This window comes from Aethalodelphis obliquidens, unplaced genomic scaffold, assembly GCF_003676395.1.
Source record: "Aethalodelphis obliquidens isolate GAN/ISIS:26980383/991018 unplaced genomic scaffold, ASM367639v1 scaffold87, whole genome shotgun sequence".
Classification (NCBI taxonomy): domain Eukaryota; kingdom Metazoa; phylum Chordata; class Mammalia; order Artiodactyla; family Delphinidae; genus Aethalodelphis; species Aethalodelphis obliquidens.
The window spans coordinates 6,748,026-6,774,277 of NW_020838031.1; the positions used below are offsets into that span (position 1 = coordinate 6,748,026).

Below are 26,252 nucleotides of genomic sequence, written 5' to 3' on the forward strand. Positions count from 1 at the left end.
TTTTTTTTTTTTTTATGTTATGATACCTTCTCAGAGTATATCCTACTCTGGATTATTTTTAGATACACTTCACAACTCATTATTCTTGACAATAGTTAAACCATACTAAATCAAGATCTCTGGAAAATCTAGAACTATAGCCCCATCTATAAGGAAAGTCCATTTAGATATAAGTGGATGTGAACGAAGACAGCAGTATCATCAAAGCCAGAATTGAGTGTAATCAGTAATTACAGATTTATGTTATATTTAGCATCTCTTAGGGCATGTACTGTACCATATAAGTATTCATCATTTCTCTACTGGGAATGAGAAAGCATTGCTGACAAGCAGGTGTGCTATCCAAAAGAACACTAAGTATACATGGTAGTTTGAAGTCTTATATGTGCAATCCTAGTCCTTGCTGTACCACATTGACACAATTAAAATTACTTTCTGTTGGGCTTCCCTGGTGGCGTAGTGGTTGAGAGTCCGCCTGCCGATGCAGGGAACAGGGGTTCGTGCCCCTGTCTGGGAAGATCCCACATGCTGCGGAGCGGCTGAGCCCGTGAGCCATGGCCGCAGAGCCTGCGCGTCTGGAGCCTGTGCTCCGCAATGGGAGAGGCCGCAACAGTGAGAGGCCCGCGCACCGCAAAAAAAAAAAAAAAAAAAAAAAGTTACTTTCTGTCTTTTAAAATATTTATATAGCAACTCATGGTCTTTGTTTACCTTGAATTTTCACATAATACTTTAATCGCAGTACATCAGAAAGATAGAAGGCAGCCATGCACTTATATGTTATAGGAGCCCCAAAGCTCTCTGCAACATCACTAGGCTCTGACAGTCTCTGAAATCACAGCCGTTGGAGACACATGGTGCTGTCTACACCCTCTCTATGTTGGTATCATCTCAATTCATAATACAACATGTCTGCAAGTCTACCTGGGTTGCAATCTGTCACCTCTAATTTTACGCCATCTCCAATAAGCGATCAAAAATTGTGGCTTCTTTACTTCATGTTACTCCACCATCCACTCTGTTAACTACTGCTAATATTTTCTACCCTGTTTAGACCAGTGGTCTCCAAAGTTTTTTTTTTTGCAATAGCTTTATTGAGATATAACTTACATATCATCTACTTCACCCATTTAAAGTGTACAATTCAATGGCTTTAGCATATTTGCAAAACTGTGAAACCATCACCACAATAAATTTTAGAATATTTCCATTTCCCCCCAAAGAAACTGTATACTTATTGGTATTCATCCTGCATTTCCGTCCAGCCCACTCAGCCCCTGGCAATCATGAATCTGCTTTCTGTCTCTGTAGCTTTGCCTCTCCTGGACATTTTATATAAATGGAATCTTTCCCTTAGCATATTTTCAAGGTTCATCCATGTTGTGGTATGTATCAGTACTTCACTATTTCTTACTGCCAAGTAATATTTTATGGCTATACCACACTTAAGAATCTAGAGGGCAGAGCCCTCTTGCCTTCCCGCTTGTAACCTTCACGAGCGAGCATCCTATATTAATAAATCTACTTCTTGCTTTAAAAAAAAAAGAATCTAAAGATACCAAGTATTTCGGTGATGTGAAGCAATGAGAAATCTTCGGTATTCCTGACAGGGGAGTAAATTGTTACCACCACTATGAAGAGCAATTGGCAATACGATCATAGTTAAAGAAGTGGTTACCTCAGGACACAGCAATTATACTCTTAGGTACGTATTCTGTAGAAATGCTTTCAGAGGTGCACAAAAGACGCATACGCATACATTCACCTATGTAACTGCAAAATACTGTAATCTTTCAATGGAATAACCATATCCATTTAATGGAATGTTCCATACTGAACTGTAGCCATGGATGAAGTTTTAGACATAATTTTAAACAAAAAAGCAACTTTCCAGAACATATTCAATATAAAATTGTGTATGTACTTTAAAAAATTTTAAACAATACTAATACCTACTTTTATTTCTCTAAAAGCATTTACTTATTTTAAATTTATTTATTTATTTATTTTTGGCTGTGTTGGGTCCTTGTTGCTGCGTGCGGGCTTTCTCTAGCTGTGGCGAGCGGGGGCTACTCTTCATTGCCGTGCACGGGCTTCTCATGGTGGTGGCTTCTTTTGTTGCGGAGCACAGGCTCTAGGTGCGCGGGCTTCAGTAGTTGTGGCACATGGGCTCAGTAGTTGTGGCTTGTGGGCTCTAGAGCACAGGCTCAGTAGTTGTGACGCACGGGCTTAGTTGCTCCGTGGCATGTGGGATCCTCCAGGACCAGGGCTTGAACCCGTGTCCCCTTCATTGGCAGGTGGATTCTTAACCACTGCGCCACCAGGGAAGTCCCCACATTTACTTATTTTAAAAACTAAGCCCCCACCCCGCAAAATAAACTAACCCCTTTCTCCCACCTCAGCTAGGGTTCTTTGATGTCTACAAGCAATAGAAAACGACTCTAAATTCAAAACAAAAGGATGTATTGCAATTATACTGAACAATCCATGCAGTCAAAGAAAATGCTGAACCATAAAACCTTGAAATGCAATCCAGGCAGCACTGAAGTCGTCAGCAGAAGAAACTTCCCTGGGGGCCCTGCCACTGTGTGACTCTGCTTCTGACACCTTAAGTCCTTTGTCGGTTTTCTCCCTCATATTAAAGTTCCTGAAAAGGTATGTCCTTGACCCAACCTAGTCTCACTGCCCTTGCAGCGGGCGTGCGTAGTCCAGCATGTTCCCTTCCACTACTGGTTGTGCGGCCAAGCGGAAGGCACCTCTCAGATCTCCAACTGCAGGTCCCTGATGTTGTGCTCTGAAGGCCATCAGTAGGTTAGCACAGACCCTATACGCCTCCATCTCCTTCCCGTCTTCCCTCCTCTTTAATCAGACCTGCATCCAAGTCTGACCACGCTCCCAGTCTCTCCAGCCCCCTCCTCATTTTCTCTGATAAGCGCTTCCCCAATAAATTTCTTGCACATTTAACCCCATCTTGCCATCTAATCTTGAAGAAACTGTATTAAAATGTCAAGTACCATGGAGAGTAGGTGAAGACAGATCTCCAAATGATGGCTGCTGGGCAGAAAAAATACACTTCTCTTCCAGCACCACCATATTCCACGGTCCTTCTGCCAGTGTAGGGGGAGAGTGGTCTTCAGGCACCTTTGCCATTAGAAATAGTAATTAAGGAAGAGCCCAGAGTGAACCTCAGATTCTCATCACTCTCCTCATGGCCTCCACTGTATCAGAGTATATATATTTGGATGCTTTGGGGGGAAAATAAATAACAGAAACTCCATTTAAAATTGAATCAGGGCTTCCCTGGTGGCGCAGTGGTTGAGAGTCCGCCTGCTGATGCAGGGGGCGTGGGTTCGTGCCCTGGTCTGGGAGGATCACACATGCCGCGGAGCGGCTGGGCCCGTGAGCCATGGCTGCTGAGCCTGCATGTCCGGAGCCTGTGCTCTGCAACGGGAGAGGCCACAACAGTGAGAGGCCCGCGTACCACCAAAAAAAAAAAAAAAAACAAAAATCTACAAATAAAAAATGCTGGACAGAGTGTGGAGAAAAGGGAACCCTCCTATACTGTTGGTGGAAATGTAAGTTGGTACAGCCACTGTGGAAAACAGCATGGATGTTCCTCAGAAAACTAAAAATAGAGTTACCATATGATCCAGCAATCCCACTTCTGGGCATATATCCAGACAAAACTATAATTCAAAAAGACACATGCACCCCTATGTTCATAGCAGCACTATTCACAATAGCCGAGACATGGAAACAACCTAAATGTCCATCGACAGATGAATGGATAAAGAAGATGTGGTACATATGTACAATGGAATATTAGTCAGCCATATAAAAGAATGAAATAATGCCATTTGCAACAACATGGATGGACCTAGAGATTATCCTACTAAGTGAAGTAAGTCAGAAAGAGAAAGACAAATACCATATGGTATCACTTATATATGGAATCTAAAATATGACACAAATGAACCTATCTAGGAAACAGAACCAGAATCAGGGACATAGAGAACAGACTGGTGGCCAAGGGGGAGGGGCTGGGGGAGGGATGGAGTGGGAGGCTGGGATCAGCAGATGTAAGGTTTTATATACAGAATGGATAAACAACAAGGTCCTGCTGTATAGCACAGGAAACTATATTCAATATCATATGATAAATCATAATGGAAAGGAATATTTTAAAAAAGAATGTATATATATATAACTGAATCACTTTGCTGTACAGCAGAAATTAACACAACATTGTAAATCAACTATACTTCAATAAAAAAATAAAATTAAAAAAACTGAATCAAAACCAATGAACTTTATTTTCTCAGGAACATGAAGTCAGAAGATAGATTAGGTTTCAGGCACATTTTGATCAAAGGTCCTGCTTAATTTCTCACACCTTCTCTGGGCTCTGCCCTCCTCCGTGGGTCAGCTTTATCTGTGCTAACAAAAGCAACGCAATGGGGATTGGCTGCTGCCTTTCAGATGCAATATATGCTTTGAATTAGTGGCATATATTGTATTTCCCACAGCAGAATGCACAGATACAGGAACCCAAGAGTAGAGCTGAGTGATGGATAAGAGGATTCTTCACAACATTACAGCTCATGAACCCCTTGCTTTCTTTCCCCGGACTCTTGGTTCTGTAGATCTGAAGGTTTTACTGACATGTTCTCCCTTCCTCCCACCCCATCTCCAAGACATAGTAAGTTTGTTGCTGAAACAGAAGTTGACACTGTCATTTGGCTGTGTTTGGCTTTTTGCACACCCTGGAAAACAGACGAGAAGGGAGGTGTAAGTGTTGGAGGGGGTATGACCTTGACTCTCTCTACAAGGGAAAGAGAGTTTCACACCTTGTGGACACTCTTTCCCTAGCATCTATTTCTCCTTTCCTCCTTTGCATCAGAACCCCAATTTCCATCCATCCTCCATTTATTCCCCTTATGACTCATGTGATTTCAGAGGTAATAATCCCATTCCCAGCCACAGAGAGGCGTCCTGTTTAGTCTATACAAATATGGTGATTCCACTGGCCTCACAATAATAAAATCAGAAACCTAAGTTAGAAGCAATCAACACATGACAACATCAGGCAATTATTATTGGTTCAGGGATAGGGAAGTGACCAAAGCTGGTCCAGTCAGACTTATGGGAAGAGCTTTTATTCTACAACTGGGATGGGGTAAGTGAAGAAGTGTCCTGTCTTAAGAGCTACTAGCAGCTATCTTGTGATTGTGAGGGAAGGTAGTGTGCAATCTTCTCTGCAATGTTGCTTAAATATTTAATAAAGTTTATTAGATTCGTATTCCTATGTTCATGCAACTCATTTCTAATTTATTTTAAAAGCACACTGCTCAAAGCAGAATTCTGTTTTTCCAAATTACTGAAAAGAAAGTTAGAAACTTTTTTGTTACTTAACATTTCAATACTAATCGAACACCTGCTTTAATATTATTTCTTTTCCCATGAGTAATCAAATTTCAGCCATCATGAAACAATTTTTTTTATCAGATTTAGGATCTTTTAAAAATATTTTGGTTATTCTTTCTCATGTGTTCTACTGCATTTTACAGTCCAAAATGATTTTTTTGTCCCGTTACTTCATTCTTGATCACTTCCTGTTGCAAAAGAGAATCCACAGATAATGATGCTGGGAGAGGCAGGACAGATAGAAAAGCAAGTCCAAATTCAGCATGCATCTGTCTCAGTGAAGGAAAAGTTACTGTCCTTTCTGAGAAGAAAGAGTCCAAAGTTGCTGGCCTACCACTAGGTAGCTAGCTGGCCATCTCAGATCAGGCTGCCAGATTGGGAGTTTATTGTGAATTATGGTGGCCCGCAAATTAAACAGATGAGGCACTGCACAGTGGCAGCTTTGGTGATTGAAAGCCCATATTACTGAACTTTCACATAACTTGAAGTTCTGCCACTGAGATGATGTATTCATGACTATACTGGGCTGGCAAGGAAAACAGGTTGCCTTGTCTCCTTAATTAAACACTTCCTCTGCAATGGGATATAAGTAATTTTCTTGGCCTTTCGGTGACATAGTGAGGGCATGAATGAGAGTAACATTCCTACGGCTCAAAGCCAGTATTCCCATCATTCCACGTCTTGGTATTGCTTCACCTACATCAGGGTTTCTCACCCTTGGCACGGTAGTCATTTTGGGCCAGATGATTCTTTGTTGTGAGGGGCTGTCCTGCTCACTGTACGATGGTTAGCAGCATCTCTGGCCTCTGCCCACTAGAAGCCTGGAGGACCCTCCTCGTTGTGACAATCAAACATGTCTGTAGACAACTGTCAGATTGTCTAAGAACCACTGCTTCATCATGCCAAAGGATTTCTTATCTATTCATAGAATTTAACACGGGCACCATTAGGTCCAAGCTTGCAGTAGCAAACCCAGAAAACTGTCGAAATGTAACCAGCTAATAGGGTGAACATACTGAAGGCAGACGGTAGTGACTATACTGATAGCAATACATTTATCTGGATTTGAAATTATGATCCTCTTCATCAAATACCTTCAAAACTCAAACTCCACAAACATTCCACCAATTTTTAAGAAATAAAGAAGTGAATTCTTACGGTTTCTTTCGTCCTTCTTCCTATTCTGCACCATTCCTATCCTCATCATACCAAGGCTATATTGAGGTTGAAACTGGATTATATGGCAAGCAGCTATTACTACTCCAGTTGCTGGGGGCTGCCACTCACTAGTGTTCTTTTCACTTTACAGGTTACTGTCTAATTCTCCCAACAGCCCCACGGGGTTAGGACTGAGATACAAAGAAGTTTAGCAAGTTGCCCCCAATCCATCAGAAATTAGTGGCAATGCAGTCAGTGAGGGATCATTTGCTTTTTCTAGTAAGGAAGGCAACTCTTTGGCTAACACGGTGGGGTGGGGTGAGAGGGTAGATGTTGTCTTTCTCTTGAGCCCTCCACATGGATGAGCAGGGAGGAGTGTCTGTGTACAGGCAGACATTTGTGTAATTTTTTCCTGAATTCTTTAATTTGATTATTTTATTTCTGGAGACCTGTATATGCTTTTTTGTTTGTTTGTTTTATTTTTTAATGACTTTAAAAATTTTTTTTATTTTATATTGGACTATAGTTGATTAACAATGTTGTGTTAGTTTCAGGTGTACAGCAAAGTGATTCAGTTATACATATACATGTATCTATTCTTTTTCAAATTCTTTTCCCATTTAGGTTATTACAGAATATTAAGCAGAGTTCCCTGTGCTATACAATAGGTCCTTGTTGGTTATCTATTTTAAAGACAAATATCATATGATACCGCTTCTATGCGGAATCTAAAATAAAATGATACAAATGAACCTATTTACGAAACAGAAACAGACTCACAGATTTAGAGGACGAACTTATGGTTATGGGGCGGGGGGTGGAGGGGACAGGGGAGGGATAGATTGAAGTTTGGGATTGGCATGTAGACACTGCTGTATTTAAAACAGATAACCAGAGCCCTATATTCTCTTTATTCTGATCCTGACTAATAAAAATCATGGGTTAAGTCTGAAACTGCAAATCTTTAATTAGCAGCTGTTAATGAAATTTTTTGAAGTTAAAATGATCATTGATCCAGGGACTGTTAGAAGACAAAATTCTGAGCAGTGCTGCCATCTAAAAGATTGTTACATAGACGAAGGCTGGGAATTATCTTTAGGACTTGATGATGGTAAGATTATAAATCCTGATCCACAGTGAAGCAAAGTACTGGATATGGAAGAGGGTCTAAGACACGAAAGAGATTAAGGGTGAGGGAAAGGCCTGCAGTAGGGTGATTTCATTGGCCATGGCAGTACCCTGTGGCATTGCATGGGGCCAAGAGAGTCAACCATATATGCTTCACCTTTCCAAAGGGATATTTTGAAAATATGCACAGATCAGTATATTTGAAATATATTCAAATCTAATTTCTAACCTACCAAAGTATACTTCAATTCATGGCAGATCATTTTGGTTTATTCTGGAGATATCTCCCCTTCTCCTCCTTCAACATTCGCTGTTCCCTTCTCTCCATCCTACACTGATTCTTTACATCCTCTAGGTAGCCAACCTTACTACCACAGGCCAAAGAAATCTCTCTCTTTGACCCAATGTCAACTGTGGTCCATAGCATTTATTTCACACTCATCATTAGCTCCTCTGTATGACTGGTCTTTTGTGTGTGTGTTTGTAACATAGCCTACTCAGGGACTTCCACGGTGGTCCAGTGGCTAAGACTCTGAGCTCCCAATGCAGGGGGCCCGGGTTTGATCCCTGGTCAGGGAATTAGATCCCGCATGCCGCAACTAAAAAGATCCCATGTGCCTCAGCTAAAGATCCCGCAACTAAAACCCAGCACAGCCAAATAAATAAATAAATATTTTTAAAAAATAGCCTATCCAGACTGTAACATCCTTGAAAAGAGAATTCCTTACTCATGTAATAGTTCTCTGATTATTTACCACAGTACCTATACACAGTTGCCAATAAGCATTTGTTGATTGAATCATTGATGTTGTTTGAATTTCCTTTTGATCTCAAAGGATATCCCAAATGACCAACCTAGAATTGGTGCCTCTTGTAGAAAGAGAAAATTATAAACCCTAAATATTTTGATTTAGCTCTTACTAAATTGGATGCCATAGGCAAAAAAAAAAAAAAATCAGTATAAAATTTCCTTGAGAGGATAAGATCAATGATGCAAGCACTGTTGAGAAAGCAACACTGAACTTGTCACTATCCTTGGACAGAGAAAAATGAGAAGCCTGAAAAATATTTACTTATCAGTCACCATAAAGACACAAAGAGAAAAGAGAATTAGCCAAGTGGGGTAAAGTGCTGAACGTAATCTGAATTTTTAAGTTTTAGCATTATGAAGTTGTTTCTGGCTAATTTTTTTCTGTGAAAGGCAAAACATTGTCCTGTAATAATCTATTTTTCAGTGTAAAATTTTTGCCCTCTCTTATGGAATTTAAGCCTTGAGTGAAGGGTTACAAGTTTTTGTAAGATACTGTATTTATTATGTGTTTATTATTGGGAAATATAATTTTTAAATTCATTTGTTGTAGAAATTTAATTTACTCACCCAAACTTTAATGTATACATCATCACTGTGATGATTAGTTTTCCAACTATGACCTTATACCTTTGTTCTATAACTTCACCAGTATATATTTAGCATAAATTTGCTTTTTAGGTAGAAAGCACTAAGACAGTTTGTCTTAACATTCTTTTTCAGGCCCGTTTCAGAAAAATACATTTTATGAACTTTAACAGTAAAATGTGAATCTTGTATGTCAGTATCAACTGGCTAAGGATGTTTTTTGTTTTTTGCGGTACGCGGGCTTCTCACTGCTGTGGCCTCTCCCGTTGCGGAGCACAGGCTCCGGACGCGCAGGCTCAGCGGCCATGGCTCACGGGCCCAGCTGCTCCGCGTCATGTGGGATCTTCCCGGACCGGGGCACGAACCCGTGTCCCCTGCATCGGCAGGCGGACTCTCAACCACTATGCCACCAGGGAAGCCCAGGATGTTTTTTTAACAACAGAGGCTTCAGAGCTTCTTGTTAGGTTACTGTAGTGTTAAGTGATTGTGTGAATTACGTTGCACTTAGTATTTGCAGTTCCATGACACTAGCAAATGTATTGCCATTCTACCATGACTGCCTTTCGGATGACTTGTCATTTTAAAGAATGAGGAAAGAGTTGATGAATAGTTCTATTCAAATAGTAACCAGACAAGAACAGAGGTGGCTATACCAATATAAAAGATAGAATTTAGATCAAAAACTGTCACAACAGACAAAGAAGGGCATTATATAATGATAAGAGGGTCAATTCACCAAAAGGATATAACAATGATAAAATCTATGTACCTAACAGCAGAGCTCCTCAATATATGAAGCAAACACTGACAGAGTTGAAAGGAGAAATAGACAGTTCTACAGTAATAGTCAGAGACTTCAATACTTTCGATAATGAATAGAACAACTAGACAGAAGGTCCATAAGAAAATAGAACACTTAAACGGACATATATAGAACACGCTACCCAACAAGGGCAGAATACACATTCTTCTCAAGTGGCGTGGAATATTTCCAGGATAAACCATATATTAGGCTACAAGTCTTAAAAAAATGACTGAAATCATACAAAGTACATTTTCTGACTAAATGGAATGAAACTAGAAATCGACAGCAGAAGAAAACAGGAAAATTCACAAATATGTGCAAATTAAACAACACATTCTTAACCAATGGATCAAAGAAGAAATCCCAAAGAAAACCGGAAAACATCTTGAGACAAATAAAAATTAAACACATTAACGACAGAACTTATGTGATGCACTGAAAGCAGTGCTAAGAGGAAAACTTAGAGCTGTAGATGCTTATATTAAAAAAGAAGAGAGATCTCAAATCAACAACCTAATTTTACACCTTAAGCGGCTAGAAAAGGAACAAACTAACCCAAAGCTAGCAGAAGGAAGGAAACAATAAAGATTACAGCCGAGGTAAACAGAGAACAGAAAAACAATACAGAAAATTAACAAAACCAAGAGTTGGTTTTTTGAAAGGATCAACAAAATTAACAAATCCCTGGGGATACCCAACTGCTAAGCCACCCTGTCCTCAGGGCCACACCTGTTAGGGACTGAACGTTTGTGTTCTGCCTGAACTCATATGTTAAAATCCTAACCCCCAGTGTGATGGCATTAGGAGGCATGGCCTTTGGGGTGATTAGGTCATGATGAATGGGATTAGTGTCCTTATAAGAAAAGACATGCAAGCTTGTTCTCTCTGGATAGAACCAGAAGACGGTTGTCTGCAAACCAGGATTCGGGTCCTCACCAGACATCAGATCTGCCAGCACCTTGATCCTGAACTTCCCAGCCTCTGGAACCGTGAGTAATAAATGTTTGCTCTTGAGACACCCAGTCTGAGGTTATTTGTTATGGTAGCCTGAACTAAGACAGCACCCAAATCCTGATTAATCCCTGCTTCTACTAATTTCACCTCAGAAACAGCAACCAGTCCAGAACTGCTTCTCTTAGACCTGCCTCAGACTCCTTCAGAGGGAGCTTCCGAAAGATGCTTTCCTCCACCCTCTTGGTCAGCAGCCTTTGGTTCCTGCGAAATATCTTCTCTCACGGTATTGAGTCAATAAATCTGATTTTAACAGACAACAGGCTTGTTCCTGGTGGTCTTTGGAATTTGAGGCTTTAACACTCTGAGAAAGTTCCTGACTGGCTCCTGAAAGGGTGAACTGCGTCTCTGAAGCCTGTTCTGCCACCTTCTAATCATGGGTGCACAGCCAAGACCAAACCTCCCAGGTGCTGCGTTCTCACAGCGTTCACTGTTTGGCTTAGAAGTCTCTCACGTGACAATTCTGCTTTAATCAGTTCTTGGCAAAACAGCCAGTTGGTAGTGGGTAAAAAGTGCACTGATAAGGAGTCTTAATATTAGAAAACGGGTTTTTTGAGGGCCAAGCATTTTCTGTGTGTGTGCGCTAAACACTGTGGTAAATGTCTGACAAGGATTGAAACATTCAGAACTAGAATAACCCTTTAGGGACTTCCCTGGTGAACTCCATGCTTGTACATTCAATTCAACTGCCTACTTGGCTTTTTATCAAGGACTGTAAGGGTCTGAAATTTTACCCTACCTGAAAACTAAGAGGCTAGCCTGCCAGTTTCATGGTTGTTGTCAGAAAACACAGCATATTTAGGTCAAAACAACAAAGGACTTTATTACTCATGGCACAGCAAGTGGCATGAGATGCATGTTCACGTCTGTCGGTTCCCCTCATTCCTCAGGTGCCACGGGGGTTACGTGGGGCAGCCCAGGTGGATGCTGGGCACACAATAGGTTTGCATCACATTTGAGGAGCCCTGAGCATAGGGACCCCAACTCTTTTATAATGGACGATAAGCCTGGCTGACCTTTCCCTAAATGGAGACATTATCTTTATTATACTGGACAGTAAGCAAACCTCCCCTCTGCTTTGGAAAGAGGCACTCCTATATTTCAAGGATGTTCACTACATAAATATCTTTGAACAGCCAGTCTGGAACAAGGGCTTTCAGTGCCTCTGCTCACATGATGTGCAGAAATGAAGAGATCCACAGAAAATTGTCTCCCAATAATATCCACTCCTTATTTCTATACCCTCTTGGCTTCTGGGGAATCTTTTTGTAAGTGAGACACTTTGATGACTCTGACCAATAGAGGCTGGGACCAAATCCATTCATTTTGTCTCATACAGCAGTTACAGCTACGATCGACAGAACCCAAGCAGCGGGATGAGACCAACCCATAATACTGACCTCGACCGCGCCCCCCAGCGTCCTGGACTCAACCAGCTGAACAAATCTCAGAAACCGTCGTTGTCATTAAGGGTCTCTACTGACCTTTCCACGTGGTGCAAGGCATTCCCTTGGGTGCAGCAGTATGTAATGATGATTGCACAGTCTCTGCCTTGGCCCACAATTCTGACACCCATTAGAACTGGCCCACGAGTTGAGGCTGACCTGACTACCTCCTCGGGTCAAACTGCTGACCAGTTTCTTTAAGGTCAGGACAAACTTTGTAGCACCTTTTCTAACTGGATGACTCCCATTGTAGGGAAGACTGTCTGCAACGTGAGTATACATAATGAGGCAGTTATCCCTCTGGAAGGTTCCCCTGAGTAACCAAGAATAGCCTCATTTGGGGGAGATCTCTGCAGTCATCTTAGGGCTACAGGACCTCCTGGTGGTGTTTCCTTAAACTCTTGAGGGTCTCTTAGGCCCACCCCTCTAAAGTACCAGTCCATGTGGTTTTGGAAAGGAGGTAAATTAATGCTTGGCTTCTACACAAGAAGTGTGGTCCCAGAAGGTCACATGGATCCAACAGAAAGAAAATGTTGTTGACAATTGTTGGAAACCCCCTAGGGTGACCCAAATCTGTGGAAGGGCACAGGTTGAGTGCCTCCCCAGAGGCCGGTAAGCCCTAGAGTTCTCAGTTCAGCTTGAATTATGAGTCTAGTCCTTGCCTTGCTGCAAGCCCAGTTTGCTCATTTCGTCCATGCCACCAACTAGCAGCATTTGCGCCCCTCGTGGAATGACTGAGCAATGTCTACAGGAATGGGGGTGGGGAAGATGTTCATAGGTGTTGACAGCTGGTTTGCGTGGGAGATGCAGGAGTTGGGGGCATTCCCTGCTGTTTCCGGTGGCCTCCTCTGTCAGGCTAAGAGGACGGCAATCAGATCATGGTCAGAGCTATCTGGCCATGGGGATGGCAGACTCAGCAGTCAGTTCAATTTAAGGGACTTGCCAGAATTCACTGGGGCATTTTCATTTGTGAGGAAGGTCTCAGGGGCTGTTCTGAGAGACAAAGATTATTAATGTCTCTCCCTTCCCCACCCCTCACCCCCACCCCTGCCCCCCAGCCCTGTACCTGGGTATTTCCATTTCTCCATCAACCACAAAATCAGTGCGTAGCTGTAACTTCACCTTTTCTAATCATCCTCTACTCTACCCAGACCTTTTGTCTTGAACGGCCACATGCAAAAGGGAAAAAGGCATCTTTTAAAAACTTCCAGAGATCTATTATGCTCCCCAACCTTGGCCCACGTGGGCCATTGCAGAGGGACTCTGCGAACAGTGTTCTCCCCCAAGTGGACCTTATCTTCAGAAAGGCGGAACTATGGTAGACCCTAAAACCAGGAAAGCAAGAATGAATGGGCCATCAGAATAACGCAGCATCAATTCGTTTTCATCCTTGGTTTGAATCCTCAAGGTTCGGTTTCCCAAGAGAATTTTCATCTTGGCTTAGTGCGGCTCACTTGCCCACCCCTGAGGAAGAAAAACTCAGCTGGCAGTTCTGCTAAGACCATCTGGAATTGAGGAGGGCAGTATCTCAGGGGAAGAGGGAAGGATATTGATCAGGCAAACCCAACACATGTCCATTATAGGAGGTTACATTTTTTTGTCATGGTTCCCTATTAGCACCTTCTTGACTGTTAAGGGAAAATCACTCATGACACTTGGTAAAGATGGTAAAGAAGACTTCATTCTTGGGGGCAGGGGCGCTGCTACAATGGGCTTTTGTAGGACAGGAGAGAGATCTGACTCAACTCCAGATACAACAAGGACAAGTGGAGATTTAGAGCCAAAGAGCGGGCTGAAACATCAGGGGAAGGGTGGGGGCATTCTGGCTAAATCAAATGGACAGGATTATTGCTGAAGGCGGGCCAGGGGAATAAAACATCAAGGGTGGGAGATAAGGAATTTGATCAGATATCAAGGGTAGGGGATTTTCTGACAAATCGACTCAACAGGATTCTTGCTAAAACTGGACTGAATGGGCAGAGCCACTGGACTAAAGAACAGAGCCCGAGATCAGGGTCTCGTCAGAAAGAGGACTCGAAGGAGCGTGACTCCACTTTGGTCAAGCAGACAGGCTTCTTCATGGCCCATCCTATTTGTTGTAGTCACACATTTCCCTAATTCTTTGATCAAACACACAGTGAGTGAGAAGCATTAAAACAACAACAAAAACAACAACAACAATAAGAAGAACAGCAAATGTAAGCACAGGGGCAGTGCAAGGATTTACTTCATCAGATTTGATTCCATGATTGAGTCGCTACCATCACTTGACTTAATTATTGAAATAAGATGTAGTGTAGTAACTCATGACATTTTCTTGAGTAGAATAATGTGTGGTCTTTCTAGACCGGCACCGTACAAATACTACAGCCAGTAGCCACACGTGGCTACTGACCCCTTGCAATGTGGCTAGTTTACACTGAGACATGCTGTAAATGTAAAACACACACTGGCTTTCAAAGACATTGTATGACCAAAAGTCAGACGGTACGGCAACTCCAAGACTGCAGACACTGGGAGTAATGTACAACCGACGGGAGCAGGACTGAATAGAGGAGGGTCAACTTGTTAGTCTTCATGTCAGAAAGACCATGGGGAGAAGTATACTTATACTCCTGGAGTGTGTGGGCAGAGGCCAGTCAGGATAACTTTTTTTTTTTTTTTTGCGGTACGCGGGCCTCTCACTGTTGTGGCCTCTCCCGTTGCAGAGCACAGGCTCCGGACGCGCAGGCTCAGTGGCCATGGCTCACGGGCCCAGCCGCTCCGCGGCACGTGGGATCCTCCCGGACCGGGGCACGAACCCGCGTCCCCTGCATCGGCAGGCAGACTCTCAACCACTGCGCCACCAGGGAAGCCCAGGATAACTTGTTTTGTGATTCCGTATATGGACAAAACAATTCATCGCAGACGACACCTGCGTGCTTCACATTTTCAAAGGAAAATGATCAACATGTGTACAGACCACAGTCATACATGAATCATGTTTGAAATGCATTTTGACCTACCCCAATCCAGCAAAGTGTATCCTTGCACAGCTTAGCATCTCTATTTTGTTATTTGGCTGCTCTCATTCTTGAAATCCCAACACAGATCCCACCCCTTGCCTGAGGACCGTAAACTAACTACCTCACTATCAAAGGCCAAAGTGATTTATTCAAAACAACCTAAGTTTGAGTGGATACAGTGCCAGGTGCTGCTCTGGGTGCCGGTGACACGGCAGTAAACAAAACAGGCAAACATCTTGCTCCCATGGAGCCCATGTGTCAGTGGTCTCACTCCTCTGAATTTTTATGTTTATTCTTTCTTCCATTTATCAGATTGCTCTTTCTTTTTAGTTATCTTTCCATATATGTACGTATATATGTATTACGGTATCAAGGGGAAAATCCTTTCCTTATCAGTATTAATATAAAGTTATTATGGGTGTTGTTTAGAATTTCACTTTTATCTTGGAGGTATTTCAGGTGATCCCCTTGGAGGACTGGTTAAACCTTCCGTGGCAGGAACTTTCCTAACGAGGGCAGTAGTGTGAAAGGTGAAAAAACTGGCATTCTTACATTAAGAAAAAGCATCACAATGCCTTAAACACAGATACGCTGTTCAGCTATAAAGAGTCTACAAGGGTGTCAAATGTGTGTGGCCAACTAATGGAACCTGTCAGCTCAGAGGCTGAAGAACAAGGGGAAATTCCTCTAGTTAATGACTCTCCTTGATGGAGGCTTGACAATGGCCTTGACCCATTTACTGTAATGTGTGAGTAATTGTACAAGTTAAGAAAATTGCACTGGGCACTTACATTTCCATGATACCATCAAGGAAACTGTTGTTCTATTAAAATTTTGTAGTTCCTGATTTAGGAATAAGGCTAATGAGCAATTCTGTATCAGGGTCAAAGTAATGGGATAAAAATGTAATGAACAGTTTATTTGTACTTCTGGAGTAAGCTGAATTGTGATTAATGACAGTTGGACACTGGTAACCGTTTTTATTTTTACGGCATAATAGAGATATTAGAAGGTGGGTAAAAGGCTTTGGAGGAGGCAGAAGATTTATTTACTGATGACTTAGGTATAAACTGCAATTTGTGCTTGGTGATAAGATTGCCGATATTTACTGATTCCTTTCTTGGCATGTCAACAGGATTAAAAAGTAACTAGAATGAGTCCATTGTTTTTCTTAAATGTTTATGGAGCTATAAAACTCTCTAGTTTTCTTTACAAGACAGGATTAGGTATTTGGGGATAAAGTTAGAAGGATGCGTATCGCTCAAAGAGGTTACAAAGTGAGAAATGTCCGTTAGAGGAAAGCTAATTTTTATAACCAACAGACTGACTGGATTAATGAGCGTTGTGTCCAGGATGGAAAAATGCAATGCATTCCATGACTGGTAAAACTTGCTCTATAAGGCTGCCCCTCTGTTGCACAAACTGTCTTCTTCTGTACAAGGCATAGCAGCATTCAGAAAATCAGTTCACAGAACTGGGCTGTTGACATTGCCTTTCATCTCCCATCCACTCCACAGCTGCACGCCTGCCGTCCTCAGGTCACTGATCATGTTCTTGGAATCTGCTTGTCCCCCCAAGTGGGAGGGACCCCTCAGGGACAGCTCTTCTTCCACAATATCAGTCTATCTTCCTCCACTCTTATCTCATACTTAACTACGTGGTCACGCCAGATAATGTCACCAACTTTCAGGAACCAGAAACCACCACCAGATGATAAAATCACTGGCAAACAGAAGGAAGAAATGCCCTGTGCCTTCTTCCACCGTTCAAGGCAGAGCCAGCGTGGTGAGCACGCTCAGGACACTGCGGTCCTTTTGCAGAATCAGGCACTTCAACCCTGTAGGTCCTTGGTAGGGCTGCATGGTGCCCAGAGAAGACAGGAAGGGAACGCACAGTAAAAGGGAAGAGATGCGCTTCAGCTTCATGGGAACAGAGCCCACATCTATTTTTATTTCTACTTTTATCTCACCCCTGTAAACCTACATGATAGCACAGTGCCTGGAGCAGAGGAGAGTAAGCTCTCCAAATCTGATAACTACTGCTATTCGTACTACCAGGTACTTTCCACAAAGGCCCCAATGGCACAGCTGCCCCCAGCTCCCTCACTGCTCTGCGCAAGGCCTGTTGTACTTAACACAATGAAGAATCATACTCTTAGGTTAAACACGTTTAACAGGGTCCAGATGACATCAGCCATGCTGTATTGTAGGACCTCTGAAGGTGATTAGTGTTTACTTCTCTTATTAAGAGGATGGCTCCCCACATACACACTACTGTACATAAAACAGGTAAATAACAAGGACCTACTGTATAGCACAGGAAACTCTACTCAATATTTTGTAAAACCTATAAGGGAAAAGAATCTGAAAAAGAACACATATGTATGTGTGTGTGTATATATATATACATACACACACACATATATGTAACTGAATCACTTTGCTGTACACCTGAAACTAACACAACACTGTAAATCAACTATACTTCAATTAAAAAAATATTAAATTAAAAAAAAAAAAAAAGAAAAGGATGGCTCCCCAGATCTCCCTCTTCGACTCTCTGAACCTGCATGTGGAGTCCGGCACCAGTACTCCATTTACAATCATATGAATTTCTTATTATCACAGAAAAGATATCACTAGAAACAAAAGTAAACATCACTTATCTCCCTCGTTTAAAATGTAAGGCATTCTCTCTCTCTCTCTCTCTCTCTCTCTCTCACACACACACACACACACACACACACATTCACAAAATCAAAACCCATAACAAGACCTTTCCCTTCTAATTACTCAGCCAGGTCATTCTTTGCACCTGCCGCTGCTCCATTACCACACTCCTCCTTGCTCTGCCCCCAACCCCATTCTGTGACTGCAGTGCAACCAGTGATAGCACCTTCTATCCCCTCCAGAAGTCTGATGTCAGCACACTCTCCCTCTCTTCCCCGTGCCCCCAGGCGCTAGCAGGATTTCCCCTTGTGATCCGCCCTCTCAGCGCTTTCCCACTCTTCTCAAGGGGAAGTAACCATCACTTCTCATCCAGGGTTGTCATGTACCTTCTACACTGTAATGGTCAGCCCAGTTAAGAGATTGGGAACTGAAGGACCTGTGCCTGGTTATGTAGAAAACAAACTCTGGGGCTTGGTACACATGACACCACCACATGGGGGTAGAATTAGAGGTTGAGGAATTGCCCGAGGTCTCACATCTGGTTAGAAGCAGAACAAAGACGTCCACACATGAGGGATGTTGGAATTGGATAGGATATCAGTAACCATCCATCTCAATGTCCTCAGCTATGAAGAGTTAACACACAGATGCACACTACAAGGGGGATTCTCTGGCTAAATTACTTTGGTTGTTTCTTGATACCCAAACCCAAATGATGACTCTCCTGTGGAATCACCACCACCTCCCTGCGGCTGACCCACTTCAACGCAGCCTCGGTATAAGATGTCACGGGAAACCTGAAAAAACTTTGGGGCCAGCCCAATACCTCAACTCCTGCCGAGACAACAGCAAAAGTTCAGGATTCCAGGCCTACCTCTCATGCTTTATTTGTTACCTCCTAAATCTGGTAATCCCACCCTCATCTTCTTTCCCCCCAAAATCCACCACTTCCTGGGAACCTTCCAGATGTTTCTCACCTCTACCATCTAGTGGAAAACAACGGACTGAAACCACTGAGTGAATACTGATGTCAATTTTTCACACCGTGTATGTTACATAGCACCCTGTTCTATGTTTTTAACAGGGTGCCTGGTTGCATAGGCCTCTGAAGGTCCAGTACCTGTAATAATTTGTAAGCAGCTGGAGGTGGATTTTAACTAGAGTTTATCATGCAAATATCTGAAGCAGTCAGTCACCAGACCAGTGAATGAGACAGGCACACCCCCAGAGGCTTGGACAGCCCTCCCTTCAAAGATACACATTCATGCTAAACAGTCACTCCCTCCCTGAGGCAAAGGATGGCCATCCAAAATCAGACTGTGACCTCACAAAGTTGCTGCTACACTGTGCAGGCAGTGTTAAGGGACCCATTTCCTTGCCTTCACTCAATGCTAAAAACCCTCCTATTCTATACACTAGCTTCTTCTCAAAATTCCAACCAACCAATAGGGGCAAATGGGTAATTTTCTACATGATAACAAAAGTTCAAGGGTATATATTTGGAAACAAATAATTTTGTACTCTGTTGGCTTTGTTATTTTAATAGAATTATTTATAAGAGAGGCATTTAGAAAGGGCTTTTGATTTTCCAATTTAAGTTTGAACTTATCCTAAGTTGGTCATTTATTCTCTCCCCTCTCTCCAGTGAATTTATTTCATGTCCTACTTTCTTTCACATGAGAATAATCTAACCTCAAAGAAATTCCATCTGCATGGGAAATTTGAAGGCATTTTCTCTTCTCCCATTGTTCATTAATTTTCTATTAATGAACAAATTCCTTGCAATTAGTTTAAATAGTAATATAATTTCAAGAGAACATTCACATGCAAAGCAATGTACTTTGATTCTGTACTCTTAGATTGACAACAAAGCTTTTGAAAAAATAAAGAGAGCATAAGTTAGTGGGCAGTTTTCAAATTCAACCATAATTAAAACTACATAAATCATATAATATGCATGTGGAATATAGAAAGGAAACACCAATTACCCCAAACAAGAGTTTGATTTGTTTGCACAAATGTTAGGGGAATCTTACCTTTTTTGAGACTTATGTTAATGTGGATATATTATCTGGAAAATAAAAATGCAACAAAATTTAAAATCAGGGTTTCTGCTTGAAATCTGTGAGCTAGAGACGAGGAAGCTTGGGGGTGGGGGAGTGCGTGGTGGGTTATATTACCAGCCTCTGTACAGCAGAATGTGATCTGTCCGTGGACGAGGCATTCTTGTCACCATTTGTGCTTTCTTTCTTCCCCAATCTAGGAAGTGTACTAATAAATTGCTAGGATGAAATCCTAAACTCAGGCTTTCCTAAAACAGTATTCGGAAAAGTCTAACATCATAGGTTACAAGATGAGAGGGGCCCCAAGGCACACAGGGTTTAAAATTACTTGATATTTATGGAGGTGCTTGAAGTTCTTGTACCCAAGCAAGGGTGGGGTTGGGTATGAAGAAACCACCAACATAATTCAGCCGTTAATCTCATTTGTTGTGTGTGTGTGTGTGTGTGTGTGTGTGTGTGTGTGTGAATTTGTCATAGCTGAGCTGTTTGTGCTCTCACTCTACTACCAGGCTGTGAAAAAAAAAGTTTCATGGTCAATGTCTCCACCAACATTTGAAATTATGTACAACTAGCTATTAGTATTAGCTAATTATAATTATTAATTAATAACTAATAATAGCTAATTAATTGGTTTCAGTATTTTTATTGTCTGTCTCATGAACTGGTCAAAAATTAAAGTTTTGCTGAGCAAGGTTTTTTTTACCTGTTGAAAGAGAAGGGGGAAATGGAAAGCACAAAAGGATTAAATTTTGAAATGCATAAAGTCTGATTCTACACTCTATTGGGCAGAGTCTAGTGGAGCTTGGTAACTTAGGTACCTGCCTATTGTTGTGACAGCAGATGCAGAGGCGTCCAGAGTGAGGATGATGAACATGTTATTTATGGAAGCGAAAACATTTGTTCAACCTGAATTTGCCATAATTCAAAATGGGGATGCGGTCTTCCCTGGTGGTGCAGTGGTTGAGAGTTCGCCTGCCGATGTAGGGGACACGGGTTCGTGCTCGGGTCCGGGAGGGTCCCACATGCCGTGGAGCGGCTGGGCCCCGTGAGCCATGGCCGCTGGGCCTGCGCAGCCGGAGCCTGTGCTCCGCAACGGGAGAGGCCATAACAGTGAGAGGCCCGTGTATCGCGCAAAAAAAAAAAAAAAAAAAATGGGGATGTACTATGCCATCCCAGGTACTCTAAAGGTTTTACATGCCATAGTCATTTAATTTTTTTTTTAACCAAGATTAAACAATATCTGTATTTTTTTGTGTGTCTTCTGCTACCTGCTTAAAGAATGCTGAAAATCACACCTCTATCAATGAAGTGCTTATGTGCTGAAAACAACAGACACTCAAATTTCTTAATTTAAAGGGTAAATAATCAAATTTTAAATTATGCCCACTAACAACTGAGCTTCAGGGCACAGATAGGAGTTAACATTTGATCAGTGTTCTAGTTTTACCTTTTTTTTTTTTTTAAATGGATGGTGTTATCTTAACAGAACTCCAAGAGTTCTTATATAGAATAGGGATGATCAGCATGACTCTGATGCTTAGTAGAGCATCTTGCTCTAATAAGATATAAGGGTACAGACATCAATTTTCAAATGATTACCTCCAGGAAATTCTTATGCTTAACATAACATTAATTTAAGAAATATTTATATGCAATACAAAGAATTGATGTCATCATTTCTTTAGCAGAATTATTACTGGCATTGTTTTTCATTCATCTTTGAGAGTCCTACTGAGGATGCTTGGTTCCCTTCTAAGTACTGAAAAAAAGAGACTAAAAAAATTTGGGGAGGGCTCCTTGGGTCACTCTTTCCTACCATCCCTATTGGTACATAAGGAAAGGGGGTTGAAAACCTGGAGAGAGGGAGCCAAGGGAAATGAGATGCCAGAACAAGAAGTTTCACCAAAATATAAGCTTTCAGGGAGCAGAAGATGGGATCTCTGCTTCCAGCTGGGAGCAGAGAGTATGGGAGCTTCAGCAAGAGAAACACGCAAAATCCCGATAATTACCAGGTTCTGGAAGGGTGGGGTCCCCCAGATAGCCAATAGGCTACAAACCTTGCTTCTTCCCACTTCCATTAAAAAAAATAAAAATAAAAAATTAAACCCTACAGTGCCCTCTCCTTATTTCTCTTCCCTCTGCAAAGAGGGTAAAAATCAGGGAACCTCAGGTACAAAAAAAAATGAGTGACCAACAATCACAAACATTTCAGGAAAATCAAAACATAAAAGAAGAACAGCTTTAACATATGCTTTCCCCTTTTTTTTTTTTAAGAGAGAATTTGCACCTGAGGAAACTTCTTTTAAAGTTATCAGGACATTAAAACCAGCATAATTAAAATAATCATAGGGATAAACAAGAATATCACATCATGAAATGAGAGCAGGCAGTTACGAAAAGAGTTAACCAGGTATCTTGGAAATACAAACAGCTACTGAAATAAAACCTTTCAAGAGACGGGCTGAATAGCAGAATAGTCACTGATGAAAACCAAACCAGAGAGCTGGAATACCAAGGCAAAGAATCATTTCAGAACGCAACACAAGGGATAAAAAGATAAAAGCTATGAATGACAGGTAGAAAAATCTGGAAGACAGATCTAAAATTTTCAGCACAGGTCCACAGATATCCCATTGATTTGGCTGTCATCTTTCCTGCTCTTCTTCATAGCCAAAATTCAAGCATCTTAGAGGTTGGGCTTTTCCCCAGAGTTATTGCTGGCTTCCGGCCCGTAGTGCTGGTTTGGGCCCCGGTTTTTCCCCCGGGATTCCCCTACCAGCACGTGTAACTTCCTGGGCTTCAGACAGGCTCCCCCAGGAAGTCCAGGACCACCAGCAGCTTCAGTGCAACCCGGTCCCACCCTGCGCCTCCCCAACCTACACTTAGGCACACGCTGCCAGTCAAGTGCCAGTCCGAAGCGACGCTCCCGGAAGGTGAGTGACTCCAGGCGTCAGAGGATCAGATCTCAATCCATGGATGAGAAAGCTCCCGAGCCCTAGGAAGCCCGGCGGGGAAGCAGAGAAGCTGAGCACCAAGACCCCCTTTGAATCACAGCTCGCCCAGCCGTTTCAGGCCACGCCCATTCACCGTGGCCGCGCCCCCGATCGCGGGGTCTTGTGGGAGTTGTGGTTCCGCGCAGCCGCGAGACCGCCTCGAGCCAGAAGGCGGGAGCGATGGCGGAGCAAACCTGGGAGCTATGTACAGCTGAGGGGGCCGCTCCGCCTACCCGGCCTCCTGGGCCACCTCAGCGAATGAGGCGGCACCGCGCGGGCCTCCAAAACAAGGAGGTGCGGGCGCGCGGAGCGGTGCGCCTTTCCATCCCTCTCGCCTTGGTCGCGCTCCCACATCCTTCGTTAGTGCATCTAAAGACTGCGCTTTTTCTGCCCTGAATTTGCACGGCCCTGAGGGCCCAGAATTTGGCCTGAACTTTCCGAAGATAGGGCTGTCCTCCTCTGCTTCGTCTCACTGTAAAAAGAGGCTGCTTTCAGAAACCCGGCACCTGCACGGCCCATATTTGCAAACACAAGGACCAAGACCTTAGAAGTTCCGTTGCTCACAGAACTGCAAGGTGAAGCTGCAACACGTGAACCTCCTGTACAGAAGGTGCCTGCCTTTTCTCCGGTCCTTTTCTTGATAAAAATCCCTGAATGAACCCAGTTCAAGTTTAGGTTGTGGTGAAGTATTTCAATCCCAAGTGCTGGATGCTGACAACTTTCTACAGATTTTGTTACTGAACCAAACTTGGGGTCCCTAGCTGGCGCTAACGCAGTAAAGCCAGTCTACTGACACCTGGTGGTGGTGAAGGGAAGTGCAGCGTTTATTGCAGGCGCCAAGCAAGGAGTCGAGGTAGGCTCGTGTTTAAAAGGCCTGAACTCCCCGAGGCTTTCAGGGGAAGGTTTTTAAAGACAGGGGGAAGGAGAGGGCTTGTGAGGTGTGTGATCAGCTCGTGGACATTCTTCGGATTGGTTGGTGGTGAGGTTATTGGAAGTCAGCATCATCAGCCTTCTGATTCTAACAGGTCTGGGGTCTAGGTGCTTGTGAGCAGCACACAGTTAACTTCTTCCACCTGGTGAGGGTTTCAGTATCTGCCAAAGACCTCAAAGGACGTGGCTCAGAATATTATCTGTATCCCTTGAGAAGGAACGAAAGGTCCTTGATTTTGTTTAATGGCTGAACTATTATTATTTTGCCTTGTTTGACTGTTTTCCTTTCTTTCTGCATTTTCTCACTTCTCTGATTAAATTTACTCTTTGGAACTTGGGGAAGGCCTCAGAGGCTAAAGTTTCTCTACAGACAAGAGGCAGGCAGAGGACACGGGGGGGCAGGGGTCTTCTTCCAGGAAAACCCCATAGGGTCCTGCTTGGTTACAAGTTTGGCTGGTGTATTTAAAAAGAGACCAGAACTTTCTCCTGTGTCGGCCCAATAAAGCATTTATTTTAATCAGAGTGTATGGGAGGAAAAAAACTTTTTCCTTCTACCCAACTAGGTTCTCCAGCTGAGGGCCTTGGAAATTAAACTGATAAAAGACGTGTGGGACTTTCACAAGGAAAATATACTCAAGATGGTGGCCAAGTGATTGAGGCTTAAATATCATCTTAGGCTAAACAAAGGAAAAGAAGTTTGGGACTTCTGGGAGAGTTGAGGCAGGTTAGAAGAAGTTGAGAGGAGGAAATATGGAAAGGTTGTCTTGTGCAGCTAATAGTCTCAGATTGTAAGAGTTGTCTCTGGGTGTAGCCATCTTCCTGACACTGAGGCAACTTTACAAATGGAAATTTCCTTTTTTTTGTTTTTGTTTTTGTTTTTTTATTTTTTGGCCACGCCACATGGCATGTGGAATCTTAGTTCCCTGACCAGGGATGGAACCCGCACCCCCTGCATTGGAAGTGGGGAGTCTTAACCACTGGACTGCCAGGAAAGTCCCAGAAATTTCCTTTATAAATGTACATTTCCTTTGCAAAAGAGGAAATTTATACTCTATTATAGTCAGTTAAGGGGAAGTAAAGAACTTTTCCTGCATCTGTTGGCTCTCAATTCCCTGTAGCTCAAAATAATCCGTGTGCCAAATAGTCATACTTTGGCGTGGCTGGTCACCTTCAAGACATTATTGAAAGAGCTGGCAGGCTGTGTGGTAGAAGGTGCTCAGAGAAGCTGGTCAGTCATAATGGCCCTAAGGGTAGTGAATTTACAGAGCGCTCATGTACCACAAGGCCGGTCTTTCCTTTAGAGTATCACAGGACCCTTCACTATAACTCTGTGAGTTGGGCATGATCAATTTCTCTGGCCCGGGTAACTTTATCACTGAATGTTAGAGTTGAGCCCTCAATTGAGGCAGCAGAGCCCAGGGTGGTTACCTTCCACCTACCACAGACCTGGGCTCTGTTTGAGCTCTGCTGAAAAGAACCGTGTGACCTTGGGCCAGCCGTTCATCTCTTGGCCTTCCTTCCTCACGTGTATCTGCACACAGCTATGTTAGGTGGTGGTAAAAATTATTTTCACTCTGAGACTGTGGGGCTGCTGAGCACCCACCACGCACAAGACACTTGCTGACACAAAGAGATGTTAGACTAAGGTTAGTGTTTAAAATGGAGACTATTTTTGGTAAAGTTGCGGAAACGTGTAATAATGCTGTAAGTGTCTGTTAAACGAGACGGTATCTTTTCATCCCTTGATTTTTCTGCCTTTTGCCCAGAGAGCAGGCACCAGATATTCAGCTTTTGGTGTTGCTTAGCAAAAAGACAGGTTCTTTCCTTTGGAGCTCATTAGTTCTCTTGTAGCTAGAAATGTATTTTTTTTCTCTTCTGCTCTCTGTGTTCTGAGGCTTAAAGATTCTAAGATACTAAGCACTGCGTTGGTAATCCCGTTTTACAAGGCTGTTATTTTTCTCCTTTGAAGATGAACTCTTAATCATTTAGATACTTAAAAGCCTAGATACAGCACAGTTCATTCCTCTAATGTACTGACCTCAAATGCCAAGTAGGTTTTGCAGCGCCTACCCAGGAAACAAATCCTGGATCGTGCACAGATGACTTACACACATTAAAGTGTGAAAATGTCAGAGTAAGAGAAAAGGCTAGAATGTTGGAGGCCATACTTAGGGTCAGAACCCAGCATCTTCACTTGTTGGTCTGTGTGACCTTGGACAAATTAATTA

At 42.7% G+C, this 26,252-nt stretch overlaps 1 long non-coding RNA gene across 2 annotated transcripts in view; it reads right to left on the bottom strand.

Annotated features, from left to right (window-relative positions):
• Window positions 1–23,147, bottom strand: part of LOC113613381 (uncharacterized) — a 42,889-nt gene extending 19,742 nt beyond the window's left edge. The window contains exons 1-3 of one of the 2 annotated variants that reach the window (XR_003430217.1): window positions 22,982–23,147; window positions 20,075–20,109; window positions 4,297–4,760 (exon numbers count right to left, since the gene is read on the bottom strand). This is a non-coding gene — a long non-coding RNA (uncharacterized LOC113613381). Of the gene's footprint in view, window positions 1–4,296; window positions 4,761–20,074; window positions 20,110–22,981 lie in introns of those variants that run through there. The other variant, XR_003430218.1, reaches the window with a different exon arrangement.
• Window positions 23,148–26,252: the final 3,105 nt, after the last annotated feature.